Raw genomic sequence first — 19,489 nt, 5'->3', positions numbered from 1 at the left:
CGGGTGAGCTCCAGGTGAGAGTCCAGACAACAGCGGCAAACAGGTTCCCTTAGTTTGGAGGTAAGGCGTGTCACTAACAACAAAACCCTGTAAAAAAAACTCTGCTGTTTAAAAGGAATCCCACAATCTTGGCATGCCAACTGCTGACAACACGGCTGTCATGACACCTGAGAGCAGAACCCAGCAGGAAGCTGTCAGGGCGATAAGGTGCGACGTTGTGGAGGCCTTATGTGCCACCTGGCATGATGAGCCCTGAGTAAGGTAAGTCAGTAAGGTTTGAGCTTTCCATTTTTGACCATATGCTCGCTAAGAATGGCTTGAAAAAATAGTTTTTTGTGGTTGCACTCAAAAGTTGTGGATCAATGCTAAATGATTATACAGATCATTGTAGAGAACTGATTACACAATGTAACCATCTGCACCTTTCCCATTGAGACAAGCCTGCCTGCCACTCACAGCATGTCACTTGCTTAAAAAATCCATGTGAGCTTTGCAACTTCAGTAACAAAATCTTTTTTTTTAGCAAAACAAAAATGTATCCACCTCATCTGAAGTTGTTTTTCAGGACACATACAAGAGGCTCTCTTCTTTTGAGACTGATGCAGCTGTGATTGATGCATCTGCTAATCCGTTAACATTATCTTGTGAACACGCCCTTGTCCAGAGGGGTCCAGCTAGCCATGTCACACAGCTTTTATAGGCTGGCACAGAGGTGGATTCTGTTACCACAGCACATGACAGTAGCGCGATCTGACAACAGTAACTGGGTCCTGACCAATCAGGTCACTATCTGGTCAGCGAATACAGAGGAAAAAAATCAATGGTTGCATCACCAAATAATGACAAGGTGACGAGAGGTTCAGAATCACCTCCAACATTCAAATAATAGCCTACTTTATGGATGAATCATACGGTTCTCTTTTGCTCTATCGATAATACCCCATGTCCTCCTAAAGCACTACATTCAACACAGAATATATTTACATAAAAACAGTGGAGGGTATAGAGTATAGCCATAAATATGATGATTTGTGTAACTGCCACCGGAGAGCGGTGTGACTGAATGATGGAGCTGATGTGAAAAACACTCTCGTCTGGCTGTGGTCATTTCCATGGCTGCTCTCTATGTCGGACTGCATCCTGTTAGCACAGCGAGAACCTGTGCAACCAGCTGAAGGATCCAATAGAAAACCACAAGGAACCGAAGGACTATATATATTACAAATCTCAATCTCTGTGGTCCTCATTACTGTGCGGCTGTGTGGCTGCTCACCTGACTGATGGCTGCTCCATGCTCAGCGGTCATTCTCCACTCAAACAGATAAAGATGGCAGATTCATGGAGGCCCAGACATTACTGATTCTTCACTCGCATAAAACACTGACCTATTTACTGGGCAGACTGACAGGCAGGCAAGCAGTCCGTGAGTGCGCTGCCCCTGAAACAAGCTTCTCCTATTTCTGCAACACAGATAGGCTTCCAATATTAAAAATCAACTCTAAGCCTGCCTTCTCCCTGTTTACCTGATATGGAGCATTGACAAGATATTCATCTATAAGGCTGAAATAAGGACAAAAGGATCATTCAGTGAGTGACCACTCTCTGTCATTCATATCAATAGCATGTTGTTTTTCAATTTCTGTGTTAATCTGAATGCATGGCATTATGTAAAACAATACAGATACCAATTTAGGACCACTAGCTGTGAAAACAGGCAGAAATGTAGAAGTGGAGATGTAAGAAATTGATCCAGCTTTATATGCTAATGTGCCAGAAATTACCCCTCCTCATTTCGCTTGGCTTGCTATATTAGGATATGAGGTTTTGACAGATATAGAAATGTACACTTGTCTAAAAAACACACAAAAATCACCACAGACACATCAGCTGCAGCTGCCAGAGCATTGCCCACCCAACCTAGATATTACTGGGGATGTTTTCACATTTCTCGTCCATAAAATATTAATCTATCCATGAAGAGCAGGCATTTTCTCTCCTCTTTCAAACATTAATGCTGAATTTGAATGGCTAACACAGGAAGAGGCTCTAATCTTGAGCCCATGGCGGCCCAGTAATGGCCCCGCAGTGGGGGGAGGGCTCCATAAGCCTGCCTCTCCGTGCCCCTGATTAGGACAGGCTCTCTGTTTGACTTGGCTTTAGCTTTGGCCACACTTCTTTGAAGGATGCTGATTACTTGGATGGGACAGACAGCTAGAGGACATTCAGAGGATAAGGAGGAAGGGGCATCCTCGAGTGCCACGCTTCTCCATTGTTATCTCCTTTATCTTGACACAATCCATACGTTTACCAGCCAGTGTGGAATCAACTGTGTGTTTCTGCAACATCGAATCAGAAAACTAAGCCTAGGTATAGTGCTGTCAGTGCATCATGCAGTGATATCAAATATTGATTTTCAAAAACATTTTAGAGGCAATCAATTAATCACAGACTGGACTGGGAAGTCCTTTGCTCCTGGGTGTTTTTCAGTGTCTCCTGTGAGAACAGATAAAATATATTACCACCCTGGTCACAGCTGAGGCCAGACCCTCTTGTACAGACCAATTCACTTGAATTCACTTGACGCTCTTTGTGTAACACACACACACACACACACACACATACACACACACACACACACACACCTACACACACACACCTACACACACACACACACACACACACAAATAAAACTGTCTATAAAACACAGACAGCAGACATAAAGCTCTACAGCAGACGACACACAGACCCTGATCACAGCAGATGTCAAACACTCACCTCTCACATGGCTGGCCTCTCAAGGTCATCACAGAAAAAAACCCCACAGATAGTCACAGTGTAGATGCCATGAAAGCGATGAAAAGACTATTTCATCCTCCTTTAATTTAAATTGGAGGTTGGGGGGTTGGGCGGTGTTGTGGTTCAGCTCAGTTAAAAAGGCTCTCATTGAGCGGGACATGAGAAGAATTAATGGTCACAAGATCAAAACCTCATGTGGTCAGGTATACCAAAGCATCTTCAAGGAAATGATCTAATCAAATCATGTTAGGTGTTTTCATTTATGGAAATGTTAATAATGAATGTCAAAGGACAATACTACTACAATGCTATTTGAATACCTCTGAATGTTGCTTGGTAATTTTGATATTGAGATATTTGGTAGCTATTTCTTGAAGGTTCATCACTGCTATGGGCTCTGAGTGTATCTGAAAGTGTACTGTAAGCCCTCTCTGGGCACCATAAGTTTTACCAGTTAATAGTTCAGTTTTGGATATTTAGGATGTCTCAGTCTCGATGTCCCTAAACACAGAGATTGCTCCAAACAGTGTTAATATTAGAAGGTCAGGTGACTGGATCTGTGAGTAATGACACACAACTGCACTGCTTGATGCTAATACAGTAGATTAGTGCTTATCAGAAGTGTGCCAGCCAATATTATTCATCCACAAATGAGATTCTCAGCCTGGAATTTCCAAAAATATTATCAAAATACAGCAGACTGATATAGTAAACAATTGATTTGATGTGATTTGGTTCCTGTGCTACAACAATTTCTGACATAACAGCTTTTGTTTGACGAGGCTCCACCCTCTTTGGTTTGCCCCCCCCGCCCCCCTTCCAAAATTCACTGGGTCTGCTTTGCATACAGCTGCTAATGTTAGGTTCATGAATGAGGCAACTCACGGCAAACTCATAAACGCAGCTTAGAACAGGTGGCAGGTGGGACGTGTGTGTGTGTGTGTGTGTGTGAGTGTGTGTATTCACAACTTGATGAACTTGTTAACACAGACTGAATTCTGTTGAGTTCATTGTAGGAAGACAATTCTCAACTCGTATGCCAGGGGAATACAGTAGGAGTTTCTGTATCATATTTCAGGGGGGTAAGTTTCCTTTTGCCTTGGTTGGTGAGCTAGATTTTAACATGCCAAGATGCACTACAATAATAAATCCATGTGCTTTGAGTAAACAAGGAATAATATTTTCCCCCAAATTTACCCATTTTCAATCCCTGGAGTATAACCTCTCTCTCTCTCTCTCTCTCTCTCTCCCTCTCTCTCTCTCTCAGTGTTCCCAGAAACTGTTTAAAAAATCATCTTCAGTACATATAGAGGCTAAGAACTAATATGAACTCTATTTTATAGCACGTTGATGATGCCTGAGCTTCATAACAAGAGCTTCATAACAGCTACATGACACATTCATGAATATTGATTCAATCGTTATGTGACCTTTCATAAGGTGTTCGTCCTTATCATCATTTGTCACTTGCCTCATTGCAGTGGAGCCGTGTGTTCAATTATTGAACAGTGAATTTCAAAATAAAAGTCCTCCTTGCAATTGCTATTTTTAGCCGATACAGATGCCTTGGGGTGAGCCATAAAAATGTTGAATATGAATATAATTTAATCATGTTGGTATAAAAGGCTTATGCCCCTTCATAATATGCCAACTACAGCATGATTGCACAACATGAAAGGCCAACCTAAATAGATGAAATCTATTCCTCTTCCAGTGTAAATATGTCCATTCATATTGACCCATTGAAGCCCTAATAGGTTTGAAAGACTGTTCCTATGAAATATAAAATATATTCCCCATCAAAAGCATGACAGTGTGCAAATTCTACTATTTTGTGTAAAACGTAAATGGCCTAGAAACACTCCTATTGCTTTATCTTCCAGCACCTTACTCTATTCCTGCATTCAAACAATATTTATGACATCTTCTAATCCTCCAAAACACAGGACAGCACAGAAACTTCTCTAATCAAAGTAACCAGTGATCTATTATTAGCCACCAACCATTTCTCAGTATCAGATCTTGTTTCACTTGATTTGAGTGCATCTTTTGATACAGGTGATCATGACATTTCTATGGAGTGTCTAGAAAACCTTGCTGGTTAGCACAGTATTGTTTCATTCATTTTTTATTGATTTCTTTATACCCCACGGATAGATTCCAATTTATATGTTATTAAACATTAATCGTTCTGCCTGTTCAAAGGTTCATTTTGGCAGACCCCAACGTTCAGTTTTGGGTTATTTGCTTTTTCTCTTAACATGCATATTAAATGTAACTGTTCTGTTTTGCTCATATGCAGATGATACACAAATCTACATTACAATGGAACTAGGTCACACAACACAGTTAAAAAAGCTTGATTGCTGTATTGTAGATATGAAAATATGAAAGATGAATAATTGCCTACTGCTTACTACTCCTTACAAATTGAAATGCTCTTTGTGGCCCTAAGCAACATAGAAACCATCCATCAGATCTCTAACAGATCTCAGTCTGAGTAGATGTACAGTTACTCATAATCAATCTTAGTTTAATCTTAGATTAAAAATCTTGGTGTTTCCTGTAATCCAGACCTATTTTTTGACAACTTTATCAAGGCAATATCTAAAATAACATATTTTCACCTCTAATAATATGAAGATTAGGTATTTATTGTCATTTTCTGATGCAGTCTTCATTTAATCTAGATAAGGTTACTGTAATGCACCTCTATGCTGTTTAAATTCTACAATAAAATCATTCAATTTATCCACAACTCATCACTCATCACAGAATACTGTCACAACCTCTCTTTCATTACAAAGCCCTACTTCCCTAATGTACAAAGACTATTAAATGGTCTCTCTCCACAATACCTCACTTATTTATTTACTTTCTATAAACCCACTCAAACCCTCTGCTCACAGCATGTGGGACAACATTCCCCATGCTCAAAACGAAACAGTTGGGAACCAAAAACAGACAGAAAACAGGCTCTGTCTCAATGTTAATCCACACTCAAGACCCATTTATTTACCACAGCCTGCAATCCACCATGACTCCCATTTTACCGGGCATCATCCTTTCCCCATCTCCCCTGCTGGGAAGGCCTCGGAGCTCAGCCTGTCATTTAATATTTAGCTCTGATGGACCTGCCCTGCTGTTACTCTAGAGCTCTCTCATATCCACATGACACACACACACACACACACACACACACACAAACACTCTTTGGTCTCATATCTTGAATTTGTTATTTGTTTGTTATTTGTCTCTGTTGAGCGAAAATTTTGACTACTACAAAATTAGATGGCCATGGATCTAATGTCTGATAACCTTACCTGCCATACACATGTATAGCTGCATTATGAGTTCTCAGAGACTTCAACAATACCATGAGACTAACGTGTGAGTCAGCAAGTGGATCAACTGAGAGGCAGTGTGCTGCATAGTACTACACAGTAGTTGCAGCTCCTTGCAGATGAAAAGAGAGAAGTAACTGAATTCCTCGTAGTTTCTTTGAAGGCAATGCGACTGCATACCGCTCTGGATAGCCACAAAGCCTTCAGTTCAAAGGTGTTTCTTATGTGCGACAGATCTGTAATTCCCTTTCACCTAGAGTTACAAAACTTGGTTCACATGTCCTTGACTTAACATGCTGTACAAATCTGTACCAAAAGTTTTTCTCTGTAGTATTTAGGTATTTCAATTTATCTGTTTTTTGTCAAACCAGTTCAACATCTTTTTTTATTATTTGATTTTTCATTGACAAATCTAAATCAAAAAAGTGGTATGTTATTTTCAGTCTGTCTTTTTAAGATCTGCACAGGTTTTTGAGTTAAAAATTCTCCCTAACATTTCACCTTCTCTGTCCTCTTCATCCTCAGACACTTGTTCAAGTTCAGAAGCCCCTCTGTAACTCTTGACCCTATGGAACCTGAATCCTTGATCTTACAGGCTCTAATTCCTCTTACTTTCTCGAATCTTGAAACCCCTTCAGACAATCCTCTGACAGTCTTGCGGCTCTATTTGCAATTTGCACTTGATGCATCAGAGACAGGGAGGATCACATAAGGACTAGCTTTGTAGTCTTTACACATACAGACACCGACACAGACAAATGCACAGAGAGACACAGATAAATACACACACACACACGCACAGACAAGCAACCCTATTCTAAGTAGCAACAGACATCAAGTAGAGAGATTACAGAGGGAGTTGTGTCAATGTGTCAGTGTGTGAGTGTTTTCTCTCTCTCTCTCTCTCTCTGTCCATCTCTCTCACTTACTCCCCCTCCCCTCTCTCAGACAAAATGGCCAGATGGCTTCCAATCCTACATGCTAATCCACAACACACAGACTGTAGATCTGACACACCTACCACTAGACTACTGCTACACTCTAGACAGCTATGACCCCAAACACACACACACACACACACACACACACACCCTGCACACGAGGTCACTAGACATTTACAAGTATTAACCATAAACATAAACTGTGTTATAAGCTCCCCGCCACCAAAACTCACCCAGACTCAAAGAGTGTAAGTCCTCAACAGATGGAGGCCTACTTGTATGTGTTGTATGTCCTACTATCATATTTCAGGCAGCACAGTTGACAGGCTACAGGCCAAGAGGAGGCTCTGTGTCTACAGCTTTTGTTAGCTGAGGTGAGGTAAGAGAAGCTCAGTGTGTTGGGTTACACTGACCAACAGAAAACATGGGGAAGCCCAAAACTGCACCGACACACACACCCACAGAGAAAATAAATACATACACTGTTTCAGTCTGAAAACTAACCACTGCTTTTATAAGTTTGTTTATATTTGGCCATGTAAAAAAAAAAAAAAAAAAAAAGACGAAGCATGGAAAGTTATGCTTGTTTGCAGTGGGAGCAGGTTAGTGGATATTGGTCTAAGAGGGTAACCTGTGTGTCAGCTGATTTTTCATTTTGGTCACACAGGCCTGGGCAATTGATTTTATTTAAAAAAGGGGAAATTGCAATAACTATCACAATTTCCCAAGAGGCTGAGGGGAAAGGTGGTCCAGGCAGCCCAGCCTCCTCAACAATGCATTCTAGCTTTGTGCAGAATCCCTGGCCTACAAATCTAGTCCAAAGTCCATATTCTGCTGTTCTTCTATCCATGTCTTCTGCTTTCTCTCACTGCTGATTTAGTAAATAATTTTCTCTCTCTGTCTCCCTCCCTTGCGTCTTGCAAGATCATTCTGCCTTTCACTGAGTGGTTGTTGAATTTATATAATACTAATACTAATAAATAACAATAACTAATAATAATAATAATAATAATAATAATAATAATAATAATAGTAGATTACCAGTGTACCTCTAGAGTAAATTATGAAAACATTTGCATACCAGGCCTAATTCACAGCTTTAGCATCAACAGGCAGCAAAATGAATCCAAACCAGGGAATTCACTGTTCAAAGATACTGTGTGTGCTAATGAGACGTTCGCTGTAGTTAATTTCTCACATTCTCTGCTCTGTGACCTTGAGTTCTTAAGAAATCCCCAACTGTTATTACTAGTAAGTTTGAAACCAACACATTACGCTTTGTGTATACCTGTACACAATCCACGTTTGCATTGTAAACAATACGCTGAAAAGTGGAGTTTGTATTTTCTTTTTTTTTTTTTTACTTTCTCTTCAGTTATACAGAATTCATGTATATCAGACCGATCATATTACCACCTCTTGACTGCCAACCACTTATATCTGTGTGTTTTCTCTCTGCATAGATTTCCAGGAGGTGCATGTAACCTACACACTGTGGATACTCATAACCCAAGGTGTGCGGCCCTACACCGACCCATATAGACATGCAAAATATAGCCCATTTGCCTGTAAGAGACCTGCTGTCTGTCTGTGTAGATAATGAAGTGATGAATATGTAATGCCCGTGGCCTGGGGAGCACAGCGCTCCAGACCCAGAATAGAGATCAACTATCCGGGGCCAGTTTCTCTGTTCTGATCAGGGGAAGGATGTAGGATGCATAAATACAAGACACTTCCACTCTAAAAGTATATAACAGCATCTCTCTCTCTGTTGGCCTTCTGATAGTCAAATTATATTGGCTCTGTATAGGCCTTGTGTCTTTCCTGCCAACCCCAGTGCTGTGTACTGTGTATTGTGACAAAAACTATTTTATACACCTTACATAAATCACAATGCAGTTTCAGGTAGAACAACAAATCATCTGATAAACTGAAAAAGGGAAGGGGAGGGGCCATGGTGATGCATATGGATAGTACATGTTTTAGCCACTATTCATTCACATGCAAAACAATGTATAGAAAGTAGAAAACCTTGGATAATTGTGGAGCGAAATAGAGGAATGGGGTAGAATCATGGTCTGGACAGATGGATCAGTGCTGAATGGATGAGCATGTATCACATCTAGATCAATACAGCAGGCCAAGGCACGCAGGGAGTAGCACCTACAGCATCCCCTCCCCCAACTCTCTTCCTCAATCCTCTCGCCCTCCCTCGGCTATCTCCGAGATGACTCCCTATCACATCCCTCTTTCACACGACAGCCAGACAACAGGTCCTCCCATCAGGCCCTGCTTCTCACAAACAGGAGGATGACTGTGCTTCCTGGAGAAGGAATCTCTCGCTCCCTCTCTGCGCCTGCTCTGCCCCGGCTCTGACACCACAGGCTAAATGAGCAGCGGCCGGTGACGGGTGGTACATAGGTGGCCGATCCTCCCATCCTCCTCCGGCTGACGGCTGTGCAAGAATCCGAGGCAGAATAGCTCGGCTCTCGCAGGACCGGCCCCCACCCCCACTCCGATCCCCAATGAAGTCAGGTGACCAGATGTTGTATATCTCCCTGTCACTACAGCCGCCATGAAACCGCTACACACATCCATGTTAAAGCCAGCAGACAGAGGCACATCTCTGCTCTCTCTCTCTCTGTGTGTACATGCAAAGACAGAAAGGAAACAAAAAAGCTATTGCTTTATAAAACCCTCCCTAAAAAAAGGCCACAAGACAGGCAGCGCAGAGATAACAAAGGAGCATCCATCAGCGTAATAACCATCCATCACTCCCCATCCATAGCATGTACAGCTCAGATCCATCCGCCAGCCTCGGGTCTACGGACCCAAAATAGCATTGCTTCTTTTTGTTCCAGTGTTGCCACTGCAGCTGCTGCATTTCTACAGAACTGACACACACACACACACACACATACACACACACACACACACACACACACACACACACACACACACACTCACACAAGGCCCTTACAAACGCCACCATTGATTCTAACACCTCCCATCAATAAAGATGCTGTTTGAGAGGCACAAGGGAGTGCATAAAATACAGGGAGGATGTGATGCAGAGGGGGTAAATGAGAATACAAAACATGTCCAGCCCATCTGATGCAGGCATCCATTTCCCTCTTGCTCTTACAGACGGACTGCTGATAAAACAGCTGCCTGCTCAACCTCCTTAGCGGGGCAGAATGCAGAGTGGAAGGAGAAAAAAGGCTACAAAGCACCCCTACATACACAGCCCCCCCTCCCCTTCCTCCCTTCCCCTCCCCTACCTTCCCCCTCCACATCCCCTATTGCATACACAGAGAGGGAATTACCTGAAATATGTCTTGACATTCTCTTGCTCAGTGTTTCGCCTTTGGGCCTGGTGTTGTGGTAGATTCATCGTCAAATGTACAGTCCTAATGACAGTTTACAGGCAGGATTGCCATTCTCTTGTCAGACCAGTTCCTGACCCTAAAAGCAAGCTTGTTCGGCAGGCTGGATGCTTCACTGGCTGCTCACTGTTCCCTAGCCCATGATGTCATCCACCCTGCTTAGCCCATTGGCTGGGAGGCTGAATATTAATGAAGGCAGCAGGTCTGGGGGAGGAGGCAGCAAAGAGGCAGACAGAGTTAGTTTTCTGTTTGACAGACCAAACCTGCTGAGTGAGAAGCCGAGGAGGGAGGGATCAGCTAAAGAGCTTTACATTTGCAAATTTGTAAACCAGTGGTTTGTGTACTAGCCTCTTAATGCTAGTCGAAACCTGACACAACAGTTCCAAATAGAACAAGCGCAATCTTTTCCAAAGCTCAGACAAAATGTGTTAAAATACATCTTCAAGCTCTTTACTTTCAGTATTTGAACTGACAAACCCTCTAAAAGGCTGTGATAGCCACAATATGGTTCCTCTCTAATGGCAAAAATTTCCCATATATATGGACCATATTGAAATATATAGGTATAGGTATTATTATATTTTCAGTAAATATATAATAAAATATATAATTTGCCACACTCATGTCATGCCCACTTGACATTAGCCTTGATTATACAATCCATAATACAATTAAGTTCACAATACAATTATGACGGTCTGCAACCCTTAAAAGACATGAGAACTAGTACAAGCAGCACATATAAATACCATAACTCAGAAGTAGACAACAAGCAGTGATATTTAGCTTTGGTACATGGAATAGTATATTCTGTTTGTTGATTTTGCATAGGAATGGGTACACACTTCATACAAAATGTCAGTAGTCACCAATAGATACAAACAATAAATAATAAATAATTTTGAACAGTAGCATGTTCCCCTTTAAAAGAATAGTTCACCCAAAAATGAAAATTCTGTCATGATCTACTCACCCTCATGCCAGCTGAAACACAGGTGAAGTTTGTCCATATAACACACAGGGACGTTGCCAGCACAACTCCATAGCAGCCTTCTCCAAAACAACTGAAGTCAGTGGGGACCAGTTCTTCAGAGTTCCAAAAAGATCTATATTTACACCATAATTTAGTGCAAATCTTAACTACAGCTGATTGACTTGCAACAAATCATGGTGTATAGGTCTTTCTATTCACAGTGTGATTGTTTGGCTTTTTTTTTTTTGGAACTCTAAAGAACTGGTCCCCATTGACTTCAGTTGTTTTGGAGAAGGCTGCTACAAAGTTGTGCTGGCAACCTCCCTGTGTGTTATATGGACTAACAAATTTCACCTGTGTTTCATTTGGCATGAGCGTGAGTAGATGATGACAGAATTTTCATTTTTGGGTGAACTATTCCTTTAATATCACAGTAAGCTGCTAGGTTGGTAGCTGCACTGGTGGTGGTTGTGTTTACTTCCAAGGCAATCCTGTGCTCCTGTTGTTTATTTAACCAAAGAGCTTTTATAATACCCAAAGATGGTGACGTTTAGTATTCACAGATGTTTGCTATGCTAATTATAAATGGCTGGCATTTGCACCTGTTCAACCATCAGAAATGAAGCACTGCAAACTGACAGTAGCAATGGACAGTTTCTTTTCATCATACATCTCTAACATGCTGTGGCCTTCAGTGCAACACAACATTGTCCTTGGCAAAGCAACATTTCAGCTGACAGGCGTGCAGCCTGGACAACTGTAACATCTACTATCCGTAGTCACATTTACACTTTACTGTCTCTAAATATCATCCAAGTTTTTTGGAGCTATAGAGGCTCTTCTCCATTCAGATTTTTAAATCAAATGCATTGATCAGAAGCTTAGTCAGAACCCAAACAAATCATTTCAACAGTCATAATATAATGCATGAAAAACAAAGAAAGCAATAATTAGCTAAGGTGTTATAAATATTTAAGGCTATCGCCAAGGTTTTAAACCAGTTTCAAACCAGTGACTAGCTTAACTATATTATTGGAGATCAGGGTTGTGCTAATATTTTTTCCCCTGAAGCACTTACGACTGCTGTCTTTTGAGTTAATCAAAATAAAGGGAAATGGTTTTTTTGCAATCATGTTGAAAGTTGGCAAATATGTAATATCACTCAGACAATAGCACTTCTAGGTGCTTCAACTTGATCTGTGATTTATTTAGTGAAAATGAATGGTTTATGGGTTTGTTCTTGCCAATTAAGTCATTATAATGCCAAAACTTGACTGAACTGCAGCTAATATTTTTTTTACATTGTGTAAAAAAACCCCCAAAAGACAACTCCCAGTTCATAAACAGGCGGAGACGACAAACCAAATACTCACTCCAGTTGTCCTAATTTGCCTATGATGTCATCTTTTTCCTCTATCTCACCTGTGATTGGCTGACTGGCTCAGCATCTGCTCAGTCTCATGGCTAGTGCTTCTAGCCCAAGGTGGAGGCCTATCCAAGGCTCTCTGAATCATGGCTGGTTGTCCTGACAACCCCTGTAATGTCGATTCCTCACTGGAGAGTAATATGGCTGGTCTGTCAGTGTTCACTCAAATGGAGAACCAGATGGCTAAAGGAAGACCCTGTCCCTCAAAATCATTTCTTATGTAATCCAGGATTTACATCAGATCATGGCCTTACTGATTTACTAAATTGTAATTATATTTGGTGGGCTACACTAAATAGATATTGAGCTTTAAAATGATTGTAGAATACACTAAATTATAATAAATATAGTAAATATAGTTTAGTTGATAACAATTGTATGAAATGATTCCTATTTTCTGAAGTCTAGGGAATTGTATAAAAGGGGAATACAGTAAAACACACATCATTAGGACTTGGATGTGTTTAACAAGAGATGTTAACAACGATTAGAATTAGAGTGTATGTTTTGCTCCAGATTTGATGAACACAAGTGTTGAAATCAAAAACCTGATTAAGCCCTGCCAGCACAGACAAGATTGTGCAATGCAAGTTTGAATTCTATTCAATAGTGCCGTGCAAACACTTATTTTAAAGCAGTGAGGCAGAGACGAGGAGGCTTTGCTCTGACTCCTGACAGCCGACACTAAGGATCACCAACAAAGACAGTGCGCTCACACAGAGACAGTTTTATATACACTGTTAGCAGAGAAGTGTCAAGACATCCCTGGTTCTGAGATGGCACATCTAGTGCGCCAAAGCCTTTCAAACACTGCAAATATGATTTGGATTATATTTAGTTCAAATCGGGTGTGGGGCAGCATTTCAAAACACTATGGTATCAATAAAAGCACCCTGAGAGCTGAAAAATAAATTCTTTCTGGGTTTTGTGTGGAAGAAAGTGCATATTGCTGCTTTTGAGTGAAACCCTCCAAACTGTCAATTTCACTGGAATTAAAGAAAGCAACCAAAGCATTTTTGAAATTTTGCAATGGATTTAGAACAGGTTTCATTAGCCTCGGGGTAATGAGAGTTTCTCAGACCACAGAGGACCATGTAATGCTTCATTTCCAGGAAAAACATGACAAGCACCAAAATTGGAGTAAAAAGGATTTCAGCTAATAGCAATACCTTGAAAGACACACTTTCAATGAGATGAGAGTGCTGCCTTGAGTTTACTGAATAAATACATCATAAATATACCTGTGTAAGCTCCAAATATACAGTAATAAGAATTTAAGGCAATACATTGTCTACTGAACCTTGTATCCAGAGTAATAGGTTGCTTCTAGTGCTAAGATGTGCCAATTCCTTGGATAACTGTTACACTGTGATGATCATGATATGATAAAAGCATTGTGAAGGTATATCCTAATTAAAAGAAAATCTAAATTATGATTTTTAAACACTTGCATTGCAGGACACAGTTTTCTCAGTCTTAATTTGACAAGTGTAAAGACATCGTTGCCAGCTGATCAGCACCCATGCAGCTGACTGGAGATTCTATGATCAACTCTGTCCTAGTCTTTACCTTCTGATCAAGCATGCAGTCATGAAACCTGTTTGGCTTCATATAGTTACATACACAATAAGTCAAAGTGCCTAATATGTCAAAGTGGAAGTGTGAGTGTCTTTCCACTCATTTTATCCTGAGGTGTGACAGTAACAGCCCACACAGTCTACATAGATTCATTAAGCTTTGTTGCTTTCATTGCATGATAGTGTCCATGTGGTATATTTGATCAAGATGGTTTAAGGAACATTTCCATGTCAGTTTATTAATGCTGGCCATATTTGATGTTGAGAAACTGAAAAAACCTTCAGGAAATCACTTTATGACAAATCTACATAGACCCTTCCATACAGATTGAGCCCCTATCTGGAAAAACAGTAGGAGCAACTTACCAATATTGAGTTACACACCCTACTCCCTTCAATTTGTCAAGGCATAGACTCTATAAGGTGTCAAAGATATTAAATAAAGATCAGGGTCCATGTTGGCTCCAGTACTTCCAAAAGTTATGTCAAGTTAACTGGTAGTGTAGCAGGAGTTGATGGCTTGTCAAGGTTGTGCAACTATTCCTTCTTATAGCCTTGTATCATAGGAACTTATCCTGCTGAAAAAGAAAAATCAATTCGCAGATGGATACACTGCTGCCATGAAGGGACACATCTGAGTGGCAACAACATCCAGATGGCATCCAAACATTGTTCCACTTATATGAAGGGGTACAAAACGGGCTACAAAAACACACCCTAAAAGAATTCATGTCCAAGCAGGACCTTGAAAAACTTGCTCATGCATTTATTTTTAGTAGGCTTGACTACTGTAACAGTGTCTTTACAGGTCTCTCTAAAAAAGCTATTAGACAACTGCAGCCCATCCAGAATGCTGCTGCCAGGGTTCAGACCAGGACTAAGAACATGGACCACATCACTCCAGTGCTGAGATCACTGCATTGGCTTCCTGTGTGCAAAAGAATTGAGTTTAAAATTCTGTTGCATGTTTATAAAGCACTTAATGGTTTAGGACCAAAATACATCTCCTTCACTGTTATGACCCGCCAGACCCCTCAGGTCTTCAGGTGCTGGTCTGCTCACTGTTCCCAGGGTCAGAACAAAGCATGGAGAAGCAGCTTTTCGTTTTTATGCTCCTCACGCCTGGAACAAACTTCCAGAAAATCTGAGGTCTGCCTCCACTTTACAATCTTTTAAATCAGGGCTTAAAACGTTTCTGTTCGCCAGGGCTTTTTAAGAAATCTAGGGCAACACTCATCTGCACTGTAATATTTATTTATTTATATCTTTTTTATTTTCTTTTAAATGTGATTTTAATGCACTTTTCACTTTTCTAATCCTCTTGCACTGTCTTTTTCTGCACTAGTTTACTTTTTAAGTCTTTTATCTTGTGGATCTCTTGTCTGTACTTTTGCACTTTTTAATTGTACATTTTTTACCTTTACTGTATTTTTTATTACTCTGTAAAGCACTTTGAATTGCCTCAGTGTATGAAATGTGCTATACAAATAAAGCTGCCTTGCCTTGCCCTGAACACTCAACCCTGGTCTCCAGCCCACAATGTTGACACACTGCATGATGAACGCATCTGCTTGCGGTTTTCTCAATACTCCCTGTCCTCTCATGTGCTTCTAGCAGCAGGAACCAGGATTCATCAAACCGGGCGATGTTTTTCATATTCTCAAATGCTCCCCAGGTTTTTGTTCCTTGGATCTCCACAACCACAGTTTCGTGGTTTGTGCTGGACGAGGTGGAGCTCCGTTAATGTCATCGGCTACAGCATTCATGTCATGGTAAAGTGAGTTGTGCATTCTTCCGCGGGTCTTTCTGCATCTATGTTGTAAAGGACTAGTTCAGTAACTGTAACCCATCTGTTGCCTTGCAAAATTCATGTCAGCCTCCTTTAGCCTTTCATCAGTGGGCGGTTTTCGATGACTAGCCCGCTGCTGGCTGGATGGAGGGCCGTTCTTGACGCAGAGGAAACCACTGAACAAGAAATACCCAGCAGTATTGTTCTTGACACACCTTAACTGGCATGGCTGGCACCTAACACTCAACAACACTTAAAGCTTTTGTCTTGCCCGTTCACCTTGTAAATGATATACACGCAGAGCCCTCACAATGTCTCAATTGTCCGTATTAAAAGTCTTTCTTTAACCTTTCTGCTTCCTTTCATCTTTGCAGATTTGAAAGATTTAACAGGTGAATTAATGAACAAAAGATTATAGCTTTCACCTGGATTAACCTGGTCGGTGTGTTTCATTGAAGGAGCAGGTGTTTTTGTACACTGTGAGGAACCAGTTGACGTGACAATGTAACACAGTGGTTAGAGAGACCATGAAAGGTCACAGATTCAAGTCCTGCCACAGCCAGTGTGTGTCCTTTAACATCAATCTGTGCTGTCAAAGTGTCCATTAAACCCTTACCTGCTCTCTCATTGGAAGTCACTCTGGGTCAGAATGCCTAAAACGCAAATGTAAGATGCTAAATTCCAGTTATATAAAATATAAGACAATATAACAAAGCTAAAATGCTCCTCAATTGCTGCCCTTCTGGATTCATCTGGTCTTGTGTCTCACACTATATCAGGTCTAGCAGCCATATTAGACAAGAGCGGTACACTAGACTGACCTTCAGTGTGACTGATGGCCACACTAAACATATCTTCCCCCTCCACTTCATAGCATGAAATTTCTATGAAGCCCTCCTCCAACGACTGTGGCAAAAATCTGCCGTATATGGGCGACATCTATAAACTTCAGCCGAGCACGACCCACCGCAGACCGTAGTCGAGGCTGACCGTTTTCTGAAGCGTAGTGGTGAAAGCTCGGATCAGGAGCTGACAGGACAGACAGCAACTGCAGTTAGGAGGGGCATGATTTACTAGTATCCACAGGCTGGCTGTTGGTGATCAGGTTTATGTAATGAATCCTATAAATATCCTCTGAAGCACAGAGCATCTCTGTGGTGACATTTTGTAATGAGCCCTGTCTGGAGTTTACCAGTGTTATAACACACAGGAGCAGAGTTGGGAAAATTACTTTCCAAATGGAATCTGTTCCGCATAATCTGCTTAATAATGTAATCAGTAACATAATCCACTAGATTACTCAAAATCAGCAATGCAATCTGATTATATTCAGTTAAGTTTACATTTCTTTCCCACCAAATTCGATGAAATATATTGGTAATTTTTATTCATGTTCAGGATTTTCTTTCTTTCTTTCTTTCTTTCTTTCTTACTGTTAGCAGCTACAATCAGCATCAACGATTATGCCTTTTCCCTTCAGACAATTTTAACTAATTCAGAAAGTACTGAAAATGTACTGATATTCTTTAGAAAATAATTGTATTATATTAACTGTGGCAGGTAACAGTTACAGTTTATTCAGATTAATGTCCCATTGCGTTTAAGCCATTTAAGCTATTAACTCTACGCAGTGACACTTTGTCAGCAGCTACCAATTCTCCCCTCAGTCTCATCAGCAGCACAGCTTCAGTGGATGAACCAGAGCCAATTCAACAGAAACTAGTAATACACGCCAAAAGTGCATCAGCCTAGAGCCAAAGGTAAACCACAACACAGCCAAAGTGGCCTCCCTTTATAAGGCTACACAAACACAGCAGCAACCAACAGCAAAATGATCAGTGATGGCAGGTTGAATGCTGAGGAGTGACACTGAAGGACTGTTACTGCTGGTAGAGGAACAATGTTTGGTCCACAAGAAAAACCAGACCAAAATAAAGAACTGAAGGAAAAAGGAAAAAGCAGTGATTGAGAGAAGTGAACCTTAATGCTGCACCTCACACATGCTGTCTCCATTTATAAGTGCCTGAGTAAAGTTATATACAATACAATATATTTATGATATATTTAATGTGTGTTTACTGTATATACTTCATTGCTATATACTGTCTATTCCACACCTTTAATACTATATATTCCAGCCTTGTACTTCATCCTGTTCACCAGGCTGAAAATGCAAAACTCATTTTGCAGACTAGAAAAATATTTTGAAGATTTCGGAAAAATGTTGATAATAGGACAATTAAAATATGTTCTGTCAATATTCAACATTTTTATTCCATTGCATTTAAACTGTTCAAAAAATAAACATGCATAAACAGGCATCTATATATATCTATGTATATTTTACACTTTATCCAGTGTCCTAAGGAATGATTAACTATAGCTGGCTATAGTATAGCTATAGTATAGCATTTTTCTATTCTAATTATTGGTATTAGCTTTCACAAATCTATAATCAGACGAGCTGATAGTTGCTCAGCTATTGTTTCTTAGAAAGCTTTTTGCTTTCCATTCTTGCAGATCCACTGGGTCGTATATCAGCTGTCTGGGGAAAAGCCTGCATCATATGTGGAAACATCATGCATTGCTGCCGGTGCTCAAGGAATTTCCTAGATTTATGGCAGTGCAGCCTTGCAATCCAATCTAACCTATTTGATCTGCAGGAGAATTTGTCTGCTTTACCAACTCTGCCAGGCCAGCCATAAATTGTCTAACATCAACAGAAACATTATCTTTATACAATTTTCATTTATAACACGAATGTGGAATTTCATCACTGCTTGTGTGCAGCAGCATTTCCTTTTGATCTTTCCTCATTAGTCCAAGAAGAATATATAATTTTGTAAAAAGCGAGGAAGAAATGCAAGATGATAGGTGCTATGGTCCAGAATCCAATAATCCCAGTAGCAGTCAATGAGTAACGTATAAACCATATCAAATTATGGTTTAGATTATCACATTATGGCAGAGCTCACTGTGCCTTGGGAGTAGAGACAGAGGGAAGCATCAGAGAGACATGCAAGCCCAGCAGATGAGATGTGCAGGAAGAGATGAAGTGTGTAGGTGAACCAAATTGAGATCAGCTGCCAGGGCTTCTCTGTCGTCTGCCTTGGGCTTCAAGGGAAAGACAAACAAAATCTCACACCTACCAAATGTGCCTGGAAAGACATCTTGTTAGCTGTGGTGGAAAAGGATCTGCACCAAACTGGTCACAGTCACTTGCCCAATCACTGTCAATTTACCACCACATATATATA

The 19,489-nt window shown here is 40.6% G+C and overlaps 1 protein-coding gene across 1 annotated transcript in view; it reads right to left on the bottom strand.

Annotated features, from left to right (window-relative positions):
* LOC139910714 (serine/threonine-protein kinase PAK 3-like) overlaps positions 1 to 10,545 on the bottom strand; it is a 29,370-nt gene extending 18,825 nt beyond the window's left edge. Inside the window, exon 1 of the mRNA XM_071898095.2 lies at positions 10,408 to 10,545. The gene's annotated coding sequence lies outside the window, so the exon portion shown is untranslated. The remainder of the gene's footprint in view (positions 1 to 10,407) is intronic.
* Between the last annotated feature and the right edge of the window lie 8,944 nt (positions 10,546 to 19,489).

This window comes from Centroberyx gerrardi, chromosome 11 (genome assembly GCF_048128805.1).
Source record: "Centroberyx gerrardi isolate f3 chromosome 11, fCenGer3.hap1.cur.20231027, whole genome shotgun sequence".
Lineage (NCBI taxonomy): Eukaryota > Metazoa > Chordata > Actinopteri > Beryciformes > Berycidae > Centroberyx > Centroberyx gerrardi.
This window is presented reverse-complemented; position numbering and strand designations above follow the sequence as displayed.